This window comes from Eublepharis macularius, chromosome 11 (assembly GCF_028583425.1).
Source record: "Eublepharis macularius isolate TG4126 chromosome 11, MPM_Emac_v1.0, whole genome shotgun sequence".
In the NCBI taxonomy this organism is placed as follows: domain Eukaryota; kingdom Metazoa; phylum Chordata; class Lepidosauria; order Squamata; family Eublepharidae; genus Eublepharis; species Eublepharis macularius.
Genome location: NC_072800.1, coordinates 1091937 through 1104464, shown reverse-complemented (window position 1 = coordinate 1104464; position 12528 = coordinate 1091937). Strand labels below are relative to the sequence as shown.

Below are 12528 nucleotides of genomic sequence, written 5' to 3'. Positions count from 1 at the left end.
GAGATATCATAGCCCCAGCTCTAGTCAATGGACTAGTCTTACCAACTCGGGAATTACAAAATCCAGTAATTTTTGAACAAATGGATGGTACCAACATGAATCCGGTCACAACTGAAACCATCCCGGTGATCACAGGCATGGGACAGCATTGGGAAAAGAGGTCCTTTGTCATCAGCTCTACTGCCAAGTACCCGTTAATTCTAGGCAGCAAATGGCTATGTGATCACAATCCCTACATAGACTGGGCTCAAGGATGTATTACCTTCAATCATGCCAACTGTAAACTTCACCGTTGGAATCAAAACTGGGGCGAAGACCCTACTCAGAAAGAAAAGGCCCTCCTTACCCAAGAAGAAGTCAACCAAATACCCGAACCTTACTGGCCTTTTCTAAACGCTTTCTCGGAGGAGGAAGCGGACACGCTGCCCCCGCATCGACGAACGGACTGTGCGGTGGAAATTTTACCAGGAGCCTCACTACCCAAAGGGAGGCTCTACCCCATGAGTCTCCATGAACGTGAAGAGCTCCCACCGACAACAAATGGCACATAAGAGCTCCACCCATTCCAACTTTGATTGACGACCAAATACACTATGAGGTACAACAAATATTGGACTCTAAGCTCAAGCGAAACCAGCTTTTTTACCTCATTCGCTGGAAAGACTTTGATTCTGGTTACGATGAATGGGTGAATTCTGCACATGTTCATGCTCCTAGATTAACCAAAGCTTTTCATACTCGCTATCCATATAAGCCAGGGGGGGATCTATTTTAAGGGGGGCAGAATGTCAGGTCCAGTATATATCTAAACTGTACTGACTCCATTTTCTAATGCTTCTAGTGTTTAAGTGCTTTCTCCCCAGGTGCACCAGTTCCCAGGCAGCATTCCCACCAGAGGAGATTGTTGTGTCTAACACCGTTCCACCAAGCATTGGCCTTGAAGGAGAGCAGCTTCCCAGGACTGAAAGATGTTGTTTTGAGAACTATGGGGGGAGGCTGTTCCAGATGGGTATTGTTACTCTGTATCCTATGCTTGCTCTTCATTGGTAACAATGATCATGTACCATCCTGAGTCTCCTATTCAGGACAGTGGACTATAATGGACCTTTTCTGCAATAAAGCTTCCTTTGCCAGACATTGGACTTATTCTTGCTTCTAAAGGGAATCTTGCAGAGAGTACCTTATTTAGCCACAGTCTGACACCTGACCATTTTGGGCCTCTTTTCAGCCCCTTTTTGCCATTTTTGGCCCAATTTCAGCCCTGAATGGCCAGGATAGGTGATGTCAGGGGGTGTGGCATATGCAAATAAGTTATGCTAATGACACACTTCTGGTGATGTCAAGGGAGTGGCATATGCAAATGAGTTATGCTAATAATTCCTCCTGCTTTTTCTACGAAATGACCTCTGCTCACAACTAGCTATCATGTTGCCTCTGATAATAGCAAATAAAATGAAATTTTTCTTGACTTCAAATGGTCTTTTTAGCTGGTCTGTTTAATATATATTTATTGGCTTATACAGTATTTTATTAGCTTCAAACCTGTGGATTGCGTTGTTCTCCGCTCTGCATTTTAAAGGAAAGGTGGGCTATAAGTATTTTAATCAAATTCATATATACGTGGCAGTTTTGCATGCTAATGACAAACATGTCTGCTGTCTTTTTAAGCTTGTTTAGAAATTGAAGCTTCTCAAGTGACAGGAGATAAAAATAGTGCTGCATCTCTTACCACAAGTTCTACATGTATTTGAGGAAAAGGGAAGGTGGATGCAATTACTTGCAGGGGAAATATACAGAAAACAGAAGTATTTTTTACACATGGGAGAGAATACAAAGCAGATAAAACACAGAAGGCTACATAACCTGACTGAAGCGGGGTCCTAGCTGAATGGCTCGCCTTTCACGGGTCCTCGTGAGCCTACCCTGCAAGGGACCGCCTCCTCTTCCTAGGCTTGTCCCGGGAAAGGCAATAGGAAGGAAATCTCGCGCCCTTTGACTCGCGCCCCCTTTCCCCCCTCCATGCAGCGCCGAGCCAGCCAAGCGATCCCTCCGGCAGGAGGAGAAGCCGCTTCGGTGGGGCCGCGCTCTGGGCCGGCCGGCGACTTCTCTCGCTCAGCCCCGAGGGGCCTTCCCGTGGGGTGAATGGGCAGGCGGGTCACGTCGGACCCGCGGCGGCGCTGCCCAGTCTCGCCGCCGTGGCCACCAGATGTGCCCCCGGCGCCTCTCCCCGCCCCGCCTCGCCCCGGACGCCGCCGCTCCTTGCCTGCCCTGGCAACGAAGAGGAGCCCCCTTGCCTTCGCAACCCGGCGGGGCTCTGAGTGGACTTTACTGCGACAGCGGCCCCCGCCCGCCTCTACTGAGCAGCTCGTCCCGGGACCGCACCCGGGCCGGCCTGGGCTCCGCGGGGGGCGCCCCGTCTTCCAGGGCAGGCAGCACCTCCCGGCCCCGCCCGGGGGTTGGCAAGGCCCTGACGACGCGTCGTGGGGTGCCGCCCCTCCCTCCGGGCTGCCCGGCTCCGGGCGGCGGCGCTTCGCCTCCCCGCCAAGAGGCTTGGCGCGGCGGCGCCCCCGGAGCCTTCGGCGCGGCCCGGAAGCAGGCCCGCCCTCCGCGGGAGAGGTCGCTAGGCGGCGCCGGGGGTGGAGTCGGCGGCCTCGCCCGGGCGCCTGCGCGCTCGGGCGCGGGGGGGGGGAGATAAAGGGGCCGGGCGCGCGCGCAGCAGCGGCATCCGGCCCCGCCCCGCCGCGTCAGCCGCCCCGCCCCCTGCGCCCTCGGACGGCGGCGGCGACGACCCGGACCCGGCGGGCAGCGGCGGCGGCAGAGCGGAGGCGGCCCAGGTGGGTGAGGCGCCGCGCGGGGCGGGGCCAAGGGCCGCCCTCAGAGCTCTCCGCCGCGGCGCCTTCAGGCCCTCCCGAGCGGGGAGGGCGCCGGGCCGGGCCGGGCCGGGCCGCGGCTCCGGTGCTTTCCCGCAGGGCCCCCGCCGTGCAGCCCCGGTCGGCGAAGGGGCCGCTTCGGCTTCCCCGGCGTGCCGGGGCGGTCGCGTTGCGGCGAGGCCTTCGGGTCGCGGGAGGGCGCGGCCGCCGGGGTGGGTTCGGTCCCGGCGCCCCGAGCGGTGAGCCCCCCTCCCCCTCTCCCCGCCCCCCCCCCCGCGAGAGGCGGCCTTGCTGCTGCGGGGCTTTCCCGGGAAAGGCCCGCGCGGGGGGGGGGAGGCCGGGGGGGGGGTGTCGCGGTTCCGGAATGGCTCGGAGGGGAAGGCGGGAGCCCGGAGGTCGGCGGCCAGGGGTGAAGGCTGCGAGGCAGGCGAGCGAGACCGTCACGTCAGGAGCGAGTGAATCCGGGGCCGTGCAAAGTGCGAGAGGCGCCTGGCCGGACGCGGTCAGCGGTTCAGGCGGCCCAGCATCTTGTCTCGCTTGGTGGCAAACCAGCTGCCCTGAAGTGCCAAGCAGTGGACCATAGAGCCCAGTGCTTCCCTTGGGTAGTGCCGGATTTCCAAGGTTGACTGCCTCTGCATGGGGAGGTTCCCTTTAGTCACCGTGGCTCGTAGCCGTTGACGGACCCTCTCAAAGCCAGCCGTGGCCGTCAGTGTGACCGCTGGCAGTGAATTCCACAATCCTGTTTATAAAATTTATGCCTTGCTATTCCATGTATAAAACATGGGAAAAAACCGGAGAGCCAGTTTGGTGTCGTGGTTAAGAGCGTGGGACTCTTGTTCATTGTTGATTTCTATTTGTTGTATGTTATAAAGCTTAATTTAAAAAATGAGAGAGTGGGACTCTAATCTGGAGAGCAGGGTTTGATTCCCCACTCCTCAACTTGAAGCCATCTGGGCGACCTTGGGCTAGTCACAGCTCTCTGGAGCTCTCTCAGCCCCACCCACCTCGCAGGGTATTTTGTTGTTGTGGGGATAGTAATAACATACTTTGTAAACTGCTCTGAGTGGGTATTAAGTTGTCTTGAAAGGCGGTGTATAAATCAAATGTTATTATTATGTAGGGTAACTACAAAGTGATGAAATACTTGTTGAATGAAGATTTCCTTTTCTCTGTCCTGAATCTATTGCCTGTCAGCTTTGTTGGGTGCTGTGAGTTCTAGAAGCATGGGAGAGGGTCTTGTATGCTTTCTTTATCCTATCAGTAATTTTATAAACCTCAGTTATAGCCCCTTCCTCTTCTCTTTTCTAAACTGCAGTGCTCCGGGCTCTTCACCCCACCCTCACAGGAAAGGTGCTTCAACCCCTTAATCATTTTGGTTGCGTTCTTCTGCAGGTCCCTATTGAGATACGGTAACCAGAACTGTACGTAGCATTCCAAATGAGGCCTTTTCATAGACCTGTTCAGAGGTATTGCAGTGTCGGCCATTCCCTCCCGCCCCAACTCCTTTCCTAATAATCCGTAGCATGGAGCTTGTGTTCTCACTGCTGCAGCACAACAGGTCAGTGTTTTCGTCTGTCCACTGCAACCTCCAAATCTTGCGCATCTTCCTTATTGCTAGCTCAGGCCCTTCTAGTGTATATTTTAAGTTAGGATGTTTGCTCTAATATGCATCACCTTACACTTATCGAAGTTTAATTTCATTGCTTACATAACTAATTCGGAGAGATTTCTTAGAGCTTTTAACCATCATAGCTTTTCACCAACCTAAAATGGTGTTGTTTGCCAACTTGGCCCCTTGTTCGCTCATGTACAACTCCGCATCATATACAAACAAATATCACCAGTCCCTGTACCAATTGTTGCGGGACTGCACTGCTTACTTCCCTCGGTTGTAATAATTGTTCATTTACTCTGGTCTCTGCTTCCTGTCACTTAACCAATTCTTAATCCATAAGGGGACCTGTCCTGTTATTCATGATGGCAAAGCTTACTTGAGAGTATTTTTGAAGTCCGAGTAAGAATGCCAAATTGTTGATGAGGCAGACTTTTTCTTTGCCAAAGCCATTCCCGCTTAGCTGCCTTTGTTCCTCTCTTTCTTTAATAGAAGTTTCTAGTCTAACTGTTCTATAATTTCCTAGATCCCCTTTGAACACACACACCCCTTTTTTTAAAAAAAAAATTGGTTTGACATTTGTTACTTTCCTGTCCTCCAGTACCGAGGCCTCAGTTTTAATGAAAGTTTATCAATACAGGTCAGTAGTTCCATATTTTAGTTCTTTAAGAACCCTTGGAGGTTTGCCCATCAGTCCTAGGACTTAATCTCAAACACCCATTCTGAAAAGGTAGTTTGGTGAAAGGGAGGTCATATATTTCTACTCCCCTTTTCCTCAGAGCCCAATAGGGAGAAGGGAAGGCGGTCAACATGGGGGGCAGCTTGCTGTCTCATCTCAGATTTTCCAGCTACAGCACCTGCCAAAAGGAGATCAAGGGTGGAGCCGCTTGCCAACTCCAAGTCCCACTGGCAGTGGTCCTGCTTTCTTTGTGCAGATGGAAGGAGTTAGGAGTATTTATTACTGTCTGTTTCAGCCCCTGAAATGTATCCTAGGGTTGCACAGTGCGGTGGTGGTGGTGTGGTTAGAATATTGGAGTAAGATTTATTATTTTTATTTTATCAAATGTATACCCTACACTCCCCGTGAACGGGCTCAGGGCGGCTAACAACATATATTATACAATTAAAACCATGTACATAATTTTAAAAACCATAAAAATAATACAAATAACTGGTGCCATGGTCAGCTCAGGCTATTATAAAGATCTTAAAAACCATGTACGTAGCTGCAGCACAGCCCAGGGCATGATGTGCCTGCCAAGGGTTGAGCTGGTGGGGAGCGACCCACAGCAACCTTCTCCCCCTTTCCATTCTTTTCCATTCCCTTTTGGGGGCTTTGTCCCAAAGAGTAAAGAAACAAGCGGTTTTCAGGAGCCGAATCAAGCAGGTTCTTGTGGGTTCCCTGTTGGAGTCTGCCGTTTAGACTTTCTGAACAGGAAGTGACAACATTACTTTGAGGATATATTTGTCTATATTTTTGGTCATACTTTATCCGTTTCTGATCTCTTGCCGTTATGGTACGTACACTGAATGACACACACACATGATACATGTATATGTTTAGATTAGTCTGGTTTGCGTTGCTCTGCGGTTGTGCAGTTGAGAGCCAGTTTGGTGTAGTGGTTAAGAGCAGCAGGACTCTGATCTGGAGAACCAGGTCTGACTCTGCACTCCTCCACCCGAAGCCAGCCGGGCGACCCTGGGCCAGCTACAGCCTCCCAGAGCTCTCCCTGCCCCACCCACCCCACAAGGCAACCGTCACGAGGACAATAATAACACACCCTGCAAACCGCTCTGAGTGGGCATGAAGTTAAGACGTGCAGATTACAATCCTTGCTTCACTGTAGAAGCTGGCTGGGCGACCTTGGGGCAGTCGTACTTTCTCAGGCAACCTTTCTCATAGGGGTGTTGTGATGATAAAGTGAAGAAGAGAACAGTGTGTAAGCAGCTTTGGGTACGTGCTGGAGAGAGAAGCGTAAGTGAGGTACATAAATATTATGAATTATCCCCCATCTCTAAGGAACATCCTCTCCTGCTGCCATCACTTGGAGTTGTTGGTACGCTGATGTAGCATAGTGGTTGAGTAGCTGGGACGCAGGGCAGCACTTCACGGGTTGGAATCTCACTTCTGCTGTGGCCCTGGGTGAGCCCCTCCTCTCAGCTGCAGCTCCCCCAGCTGCATTGTGGGAATAATAACACTTGACTTTATTCGGTGCTCTTGGTGGGCACTGATCTGTCCAGAAGAATGGTATGCAAACGAACTGTTACTATTACTGTGTCAGTAAAGCACAAAGGGTGATATTGGATAGTATGCTTCAAACCCAGTGTGTGCATTTGCTTTTAGAGATGTGTGCGTGCAGGCATGTCTGTGTGGAAGAAACAAGGTGTGCTATTTTGCGCAACCTTTTCTTCAGGACTTGGTATTTGGTCTGTAAAATCTTGGTGTTTGGTCTGTAAGAGAATTCTTGGAGTAACTCACGCACCAGTCACTCTGCCTTTACTCAGCAGCTGACCTGTGCGTAAGTGACTCCAGGAATTCTCTTACAGACCAAACACCAAGATTTTGCAATATGTATTACTGAGTGTACATACTAAGCTTGGACATTTGGATTAAATCTATAGATGGATGAAACACTGGAAAATAAAGAGTTGCTGTAGCTATACTCACAGTTTACAAATGTCTCTTCTTCTTGAGGAGCAAATAGCATGCGGTGAAAAGCAAGACAAAGATGAGACAAAGGCACTTTGTCTTTGACATGTGATTTCAGGTTTTCCCTCTTGATAGGGAGTTCTCTTCATGGGCCAAATTCAAAGTTCCCTCCGATGAATCTTTGACCTGTTAACTTCAAATTAATGATCAGCTATGCTACACCCCACCCCCACCCCCAAATAGAGCGGTAAGCCACGGACACCCAGTATGCAAATGGCAGGATGAGAGAGGAGGTGGGGTGGAGACTCACCGGAGGCTTGGCGGGAGACGGGCAAGGTGGCCAAAGGCGGTGGCACCTGTGTGTTGATTTCAGATCTCTTCCTCCCAGTCCCCGACCCCCATCTGGCCGTCTCCATCCCAGGAAATGGAGTTTGGTGTTCTTCTGTTGCGGACTAAAGCAGACAAAAGCCTGTCCTGTTACAGTCATATGAATCCATCCACAACAGTGCCTGCTGATAAGGTGGTGGAGGGGGAAGTTTGTTTAAACTGTTTAAATTCTGTCAGTTTGTGTCATTTAATTGTATAAACATTTAATTGTTTAACTAATTGCAATCTAGGCTTTAGAAACATTTGTGAAGGCAAAAAAGAAGGGAAGAAAAAACAACAATAAAAAACCCGAACAATGCTTCAAACAAGAAGCCTCCAAGAGAGGCCAAAATGGATAATCCAACTGAGAGGAGACATCCCAGTAATTTGTACAAGTTAACCAATATGCCCGATGATATAAACTAAGATCAGAAAAAACAAACGCTTTCATTAATTGCAGGGGGTGTCCTCTTGAAAGAAATCCAAAGTGGTGATGAACCCCACAAAAATTTCTGAAACAAAGTATCAGTTTTATGAATCTGTCTACAAGGTATAGGAGAAGGAATTCCACACAAAACACACACAATTTGAGGTACAATATTCATTTTGTGTTTACCCCATAATGACAGGTTTAAAGTTGCCCATCTGTCCACATCTGAGGGATATGTCAGCAATCAGCTTGTTGAAATTCAGTGTAATCATGTACTTAGTATTTCTTGGAATCAATATTGCCAGATAAATAATGACATCTGGGCAGTATCGGAAATGCCCATCAGCAAATTCTTTCTGTGTTATATTGCCTCCTAGTGGCATCAACTTTGATTCTGTCCAATAAATGGGGTAACCAGACAACTGAAATTATTAATCAAGCTTGTTAATGTGGGAATGGAAGACAGGATCTGAAATAAATAATGAAAGATCATTGCATATAAAATAAATTTTAAATTCTGAATCCTTTGTAATCTACTTCCTGCGTTATGGGATGTCCCACCTTAGTATTGTTTGCTTTGTTTTCTAATTCTATAATACTAGTCCTATCGCATTGGTGGGTGTTTTCTACTTTTTGTTATCCGCCTTGAGTGTCACTAAGAAAAGTGGACTATAAAGGAAGTGATTGAATTGACGCTTCCCTGACTAAGAAATGAGAGGTTTTTGGAGTCCTTTTGAGACCTGTTTCTTGGTGGGAAAGTTGTCAGGGGAAGATAAGTGGAGTTCTTTCACAAAAAATGTGGCTTCTCTCATTGCCTTTTTTGATGTTTCTCCCATCATCCCAGAGGGCCCTGAACTCCTGCTTCCTAGTGAAGATTGGCCTGGAGGGAGTAAAGAAAGGATACTTTGATGTGGAAATACCAAATATCTGGAAAGTCTGAGGCCGTGGAAAGACAGTGTAACCCCCGTGAGCTAATTTGGTTTGGCCCAGTAGGGCAGAGTTCGTGTTGGCAGCCAGGCAGCTGAGGAGGGGGCTGGCTGCTGGGGGGCTGATCACGTTTTGCATGCTCTTATCGCCTTGAGTCAGGGCTGTGGTTCCCCAAGAAGAGAACAGACGCCTGGGTTCCAGTTGCTTCAGACTGGAAGGATTGTGGCAAAAGACTCGTATTACTTGGTGGGATCTGATAAGTTGAACCCACTTCCCTTGAGTGGTTTCAAAGACATTGTTGGCTGAAAGTTGCTGTTTTAGTTGCTCTTATGAATTTGATTAAAGAAAAAAAATAAGTTGCTTTGTTCTAATTTTTAAAAGGTTTGGTTAAAAAAAAATCCTTAACTTACACTTGTGTGGAAGCTTGCTTTCTAAATTAGCCCCATAGAACCGATACAATAGCAGTTACATAAGCGTTTTGGGTGGGGAAGACAATGGAAATTTTGGGGAAAACAAACATATGCAGTGCTTGCTTTCTTATTGAGCTTAACGTTTTTACTGATTTAACAGTATAAACTACATCATTTATAATACATTTAACATAAAATTATATTATTTGGCATAGTTATGGAATTAAAAAATACCAAGCTTGATTGTAAGTATAGCCAGTACCTGTGAAACTGTTGCAAACTCCTGTACCGTATGCAACCATAGCACACGAATTTTTGCCTCCAGACAGGCAGGATATTTGAACGTTGCAAAAAAAATTAGGAAGTAAACAAAAGTGTATTTGGGCAGAAACACTCTCATAAAGTCACAGTAGGTGACTTTATATTTGGATATTACGTTAAATGTTATAACATGGGAAATGCCGCACACTTTAATGTGTTATCTTTAAAGACGTTGCAACCAGAGGGCCCTGTGAATGCTGCCTCCCTAGCATGCACCCTTCCCCTTTGATTTTGCGATCAATTGCTACTCCAATTTTGGTTAAACCACCATTGTACCTTTTTTTACTTTTGGGATTTGTTCTAAGGTAGTTCCAGTTCTGTATGCATCAGAGCAGCTACAGCATAGAAGTTACGTGGCTGGGCTGCGCGTTGGTGCTCTGCTGGTTCAGTTACTGCCATGACCTAAGTAGAGGGGCCTTGAGTAAGCCACTCCTTTCAGCCCTGTTCCCCAGCTGTATTAGGGGGATAATAATAACATTGACTTTGTTCAGTGCTCTGAGTGGATACTGATCTGTCTAAAAGAGCCGTATATAAGCACATCGTTATATATGACAAATGGGAACCTGCCGGGTACCCTCCCCACTATTCTTTCTCTGAAGGCCCCACGGCCTTTCCCCGCTTTGCTTCTCTTCTTCCCACCCGCCTGTGTAGGCCCCGCTGTCTTCAGCTCCCCCCTCCCCCGTGGCCTCTCCCCTGTGGCCCAATTGCGTGGTGGTGAATCTGCAAAGACTTGTAGGGAGCTCCTCACTTTCTTTTGTATCCTCCTCCCCACACTTTTCTATCTCCTTCTGGTAGCCCCCAAAAGCTCACCTTTCCCTATTTTTATTCAAACCAACTAAACATATTTTTTATCTGCCCCCACCTTATACCACCTTTCTACGCAATGGGGGCTGAAAGCTGCTTACATCCTTCTGGTCTCCACATTATCTGCACAATAATCCTGTGAGGTAAATCCAGAGGAGTTAGCCATGTTAGTCTGTAGTTGCAAAACAGTAAGCACCTTTAAGACTAACCAACTTTATTGTAGCATAAGCTTTCGAGAACCACAGCTCTCTTTGTCAGATGCGTGCACCACAAGAACCATGAGTCGTGGGTCTTGAAAGCTTATCCTACAATAAGGTTGGTTAGTCTTAAAGGTGCTACTGGACTCTTCACTGTTTTGCAACTACAGTCTAACATGGCTAACTCCTCTGCATCTGACAAAGAGAGCTGTATTTCTCGAAAACTTATGCTACAATAAAGTTGGTTAGTTTTAAAGGTGATACTGGACGCTTTACTATCCTGTGAGGTAGGTTAGAGTGAGTGTTTGTGATGGGCTCATAGTCAGCTGGTGAGCTTCCACAGCAGAGTGGTGATTTGAACTTGGGTCTCCCAGATCCTACTCTGAAACAAACCACTACACTTCACTGGCTTTGGAGTGGGGGTCTGCTGTTAAACAGCAGTGATACCCAGTTGCTTCGTGGTTGCTTCTCACCTGGTCCCAATGAGTCCTCCTTCAGAGGCCAAAACAGCCCTAGATATGGCTCTGCCCCCTCCCCTGCAGCCAAGCCTGGAATTTTGAAGGAACCGATCTGGTTCCCTAGCAACAGCCACAGAGAGCAGCTGTATCTTAAAGCTACAAATGCTGCTTTTATCATTTTGATGTTTTTTTAAATCCCTCAGTGTATTTTTTTTTTTTTAGATTTCAGATTTTTCTGCAGACCTGTGGCATTTTTCAGGTGTGCAAATAGATCTGTCCTGACCATTCATGGCTCTAGCTCCAGGGCCACTTGGCTTATTGGTATATAAGACAAGTGGGGGCCCATGAAAATCGCTGGGGGGATTCCCCCTTCCAAACTCCTGACTGTTCAGTTACTCCCCTCAAGTGCCTCCCACTTCCCAGGTACTTCTCAGTTTCTCCTTCCAAATATCCTTCCAGGTCAGCCCCACCTTCTTGCTCCTCACTCAGGTCTTGGTTGGCTCGCTGCCACTGTCCGTCGTGGGGTGGCTCACTGCTGCTGCACCTGGCCTCAGAGCTGCTCTCCATCTCCTTGCCTGGGCTTGGGTGGCTCGCCACCTCCGTGCTCGAGCGTGGCTCAGCTCACCGAGGCCTGGATAATGAGGTGGTGATCTGACCCAAGGCTGGCCTCATGGTGGCTCACCACCGGTGCCCCTGGCCTCAGAGTGGCTCACCACCTCTGGGGCAGGGCCTGGGGCAGCTCGCTGTCTCCTCGCCCAGGCCTCAGAGCAGCTGGCGGCCCCACTGTCAGGCTCCTGGTGGCTCATTGCCCCCTCGCTCGGGCGGTAAGTGGCTTGCTGATGCTGCTGTTCTGGGGCTTGTCGGCTCGCTGCCTCCTCATCTCTGGTGGCTCACTGACTCCTCGCCCCGGCCTCAGGCGCTTTGCTGCTGCTGTGCTTGGGACATGGTGTACAAACCTCAGGTACTGATTATCAGTAGTCCAGATGGCTCCACAAGCCAGGCCAGGGTGAATCGTAGCTTCACAGCCGTAAACGCATTTGATTTACATGTATCTTATGATATAAATAACAGTTCCTGGTTATTAGAAAGATGCCTGTACCCCAGAGGAGTTAGCCGTGTTAGTCTGTAGTAGCAAAATCAAAAAGAGTCCAGTAGCACCCTTAAGACTAACCAATTTTATTGTAGCATAAGCTTTCGAGAATCACAGCTCTCTTCGTCAGATGCATGGAGGGCAGAAGGAAACTGGCCAAATACAGAGGAGGAGAGGGGGGGAAAGAAGGAGGAGGGGGGGATGTAAACAACTCCTTTGATATGGACATGCAGACAGCTGCTTTTGGTGTGGGGATCAGTTTGCTTGTGTAAAGATTCAAAGGAGTTTGCCATGTTAGTCGGTAGTAGCAAAATCAAAAAGAGTTCAGCAGCACTGCAGCACAAGCCCTCGATAACCACAGTCCTCCCCGCCAGATGCATCTGACAAAGAGAA

At 48.8% G+C, this 12528-nt stretch overlaps 1 protein-coding gene across 1 annotated transcript in view; it reads left to right on the top strand.

Moving 5' to 3' along the window:
• The first annotated feature begins 2751 nt into the window (after window positions 1-2751).
• The window catches only part of G3BP2 (G3BP stress granule assembly factor 2), a 124091-nt gene continuing 114314 nt past the window's right edge, over window positions 2752-12528 (top strand). The window contains exon 1 of the mRNA XM_054991168.1: window positions 2752-2834. The gene's annotated coding sequence lies outside the window, so the exon portion shown is untranslated. The remainder of the gene's footprint in view (window positions 2835-12528) is intronic.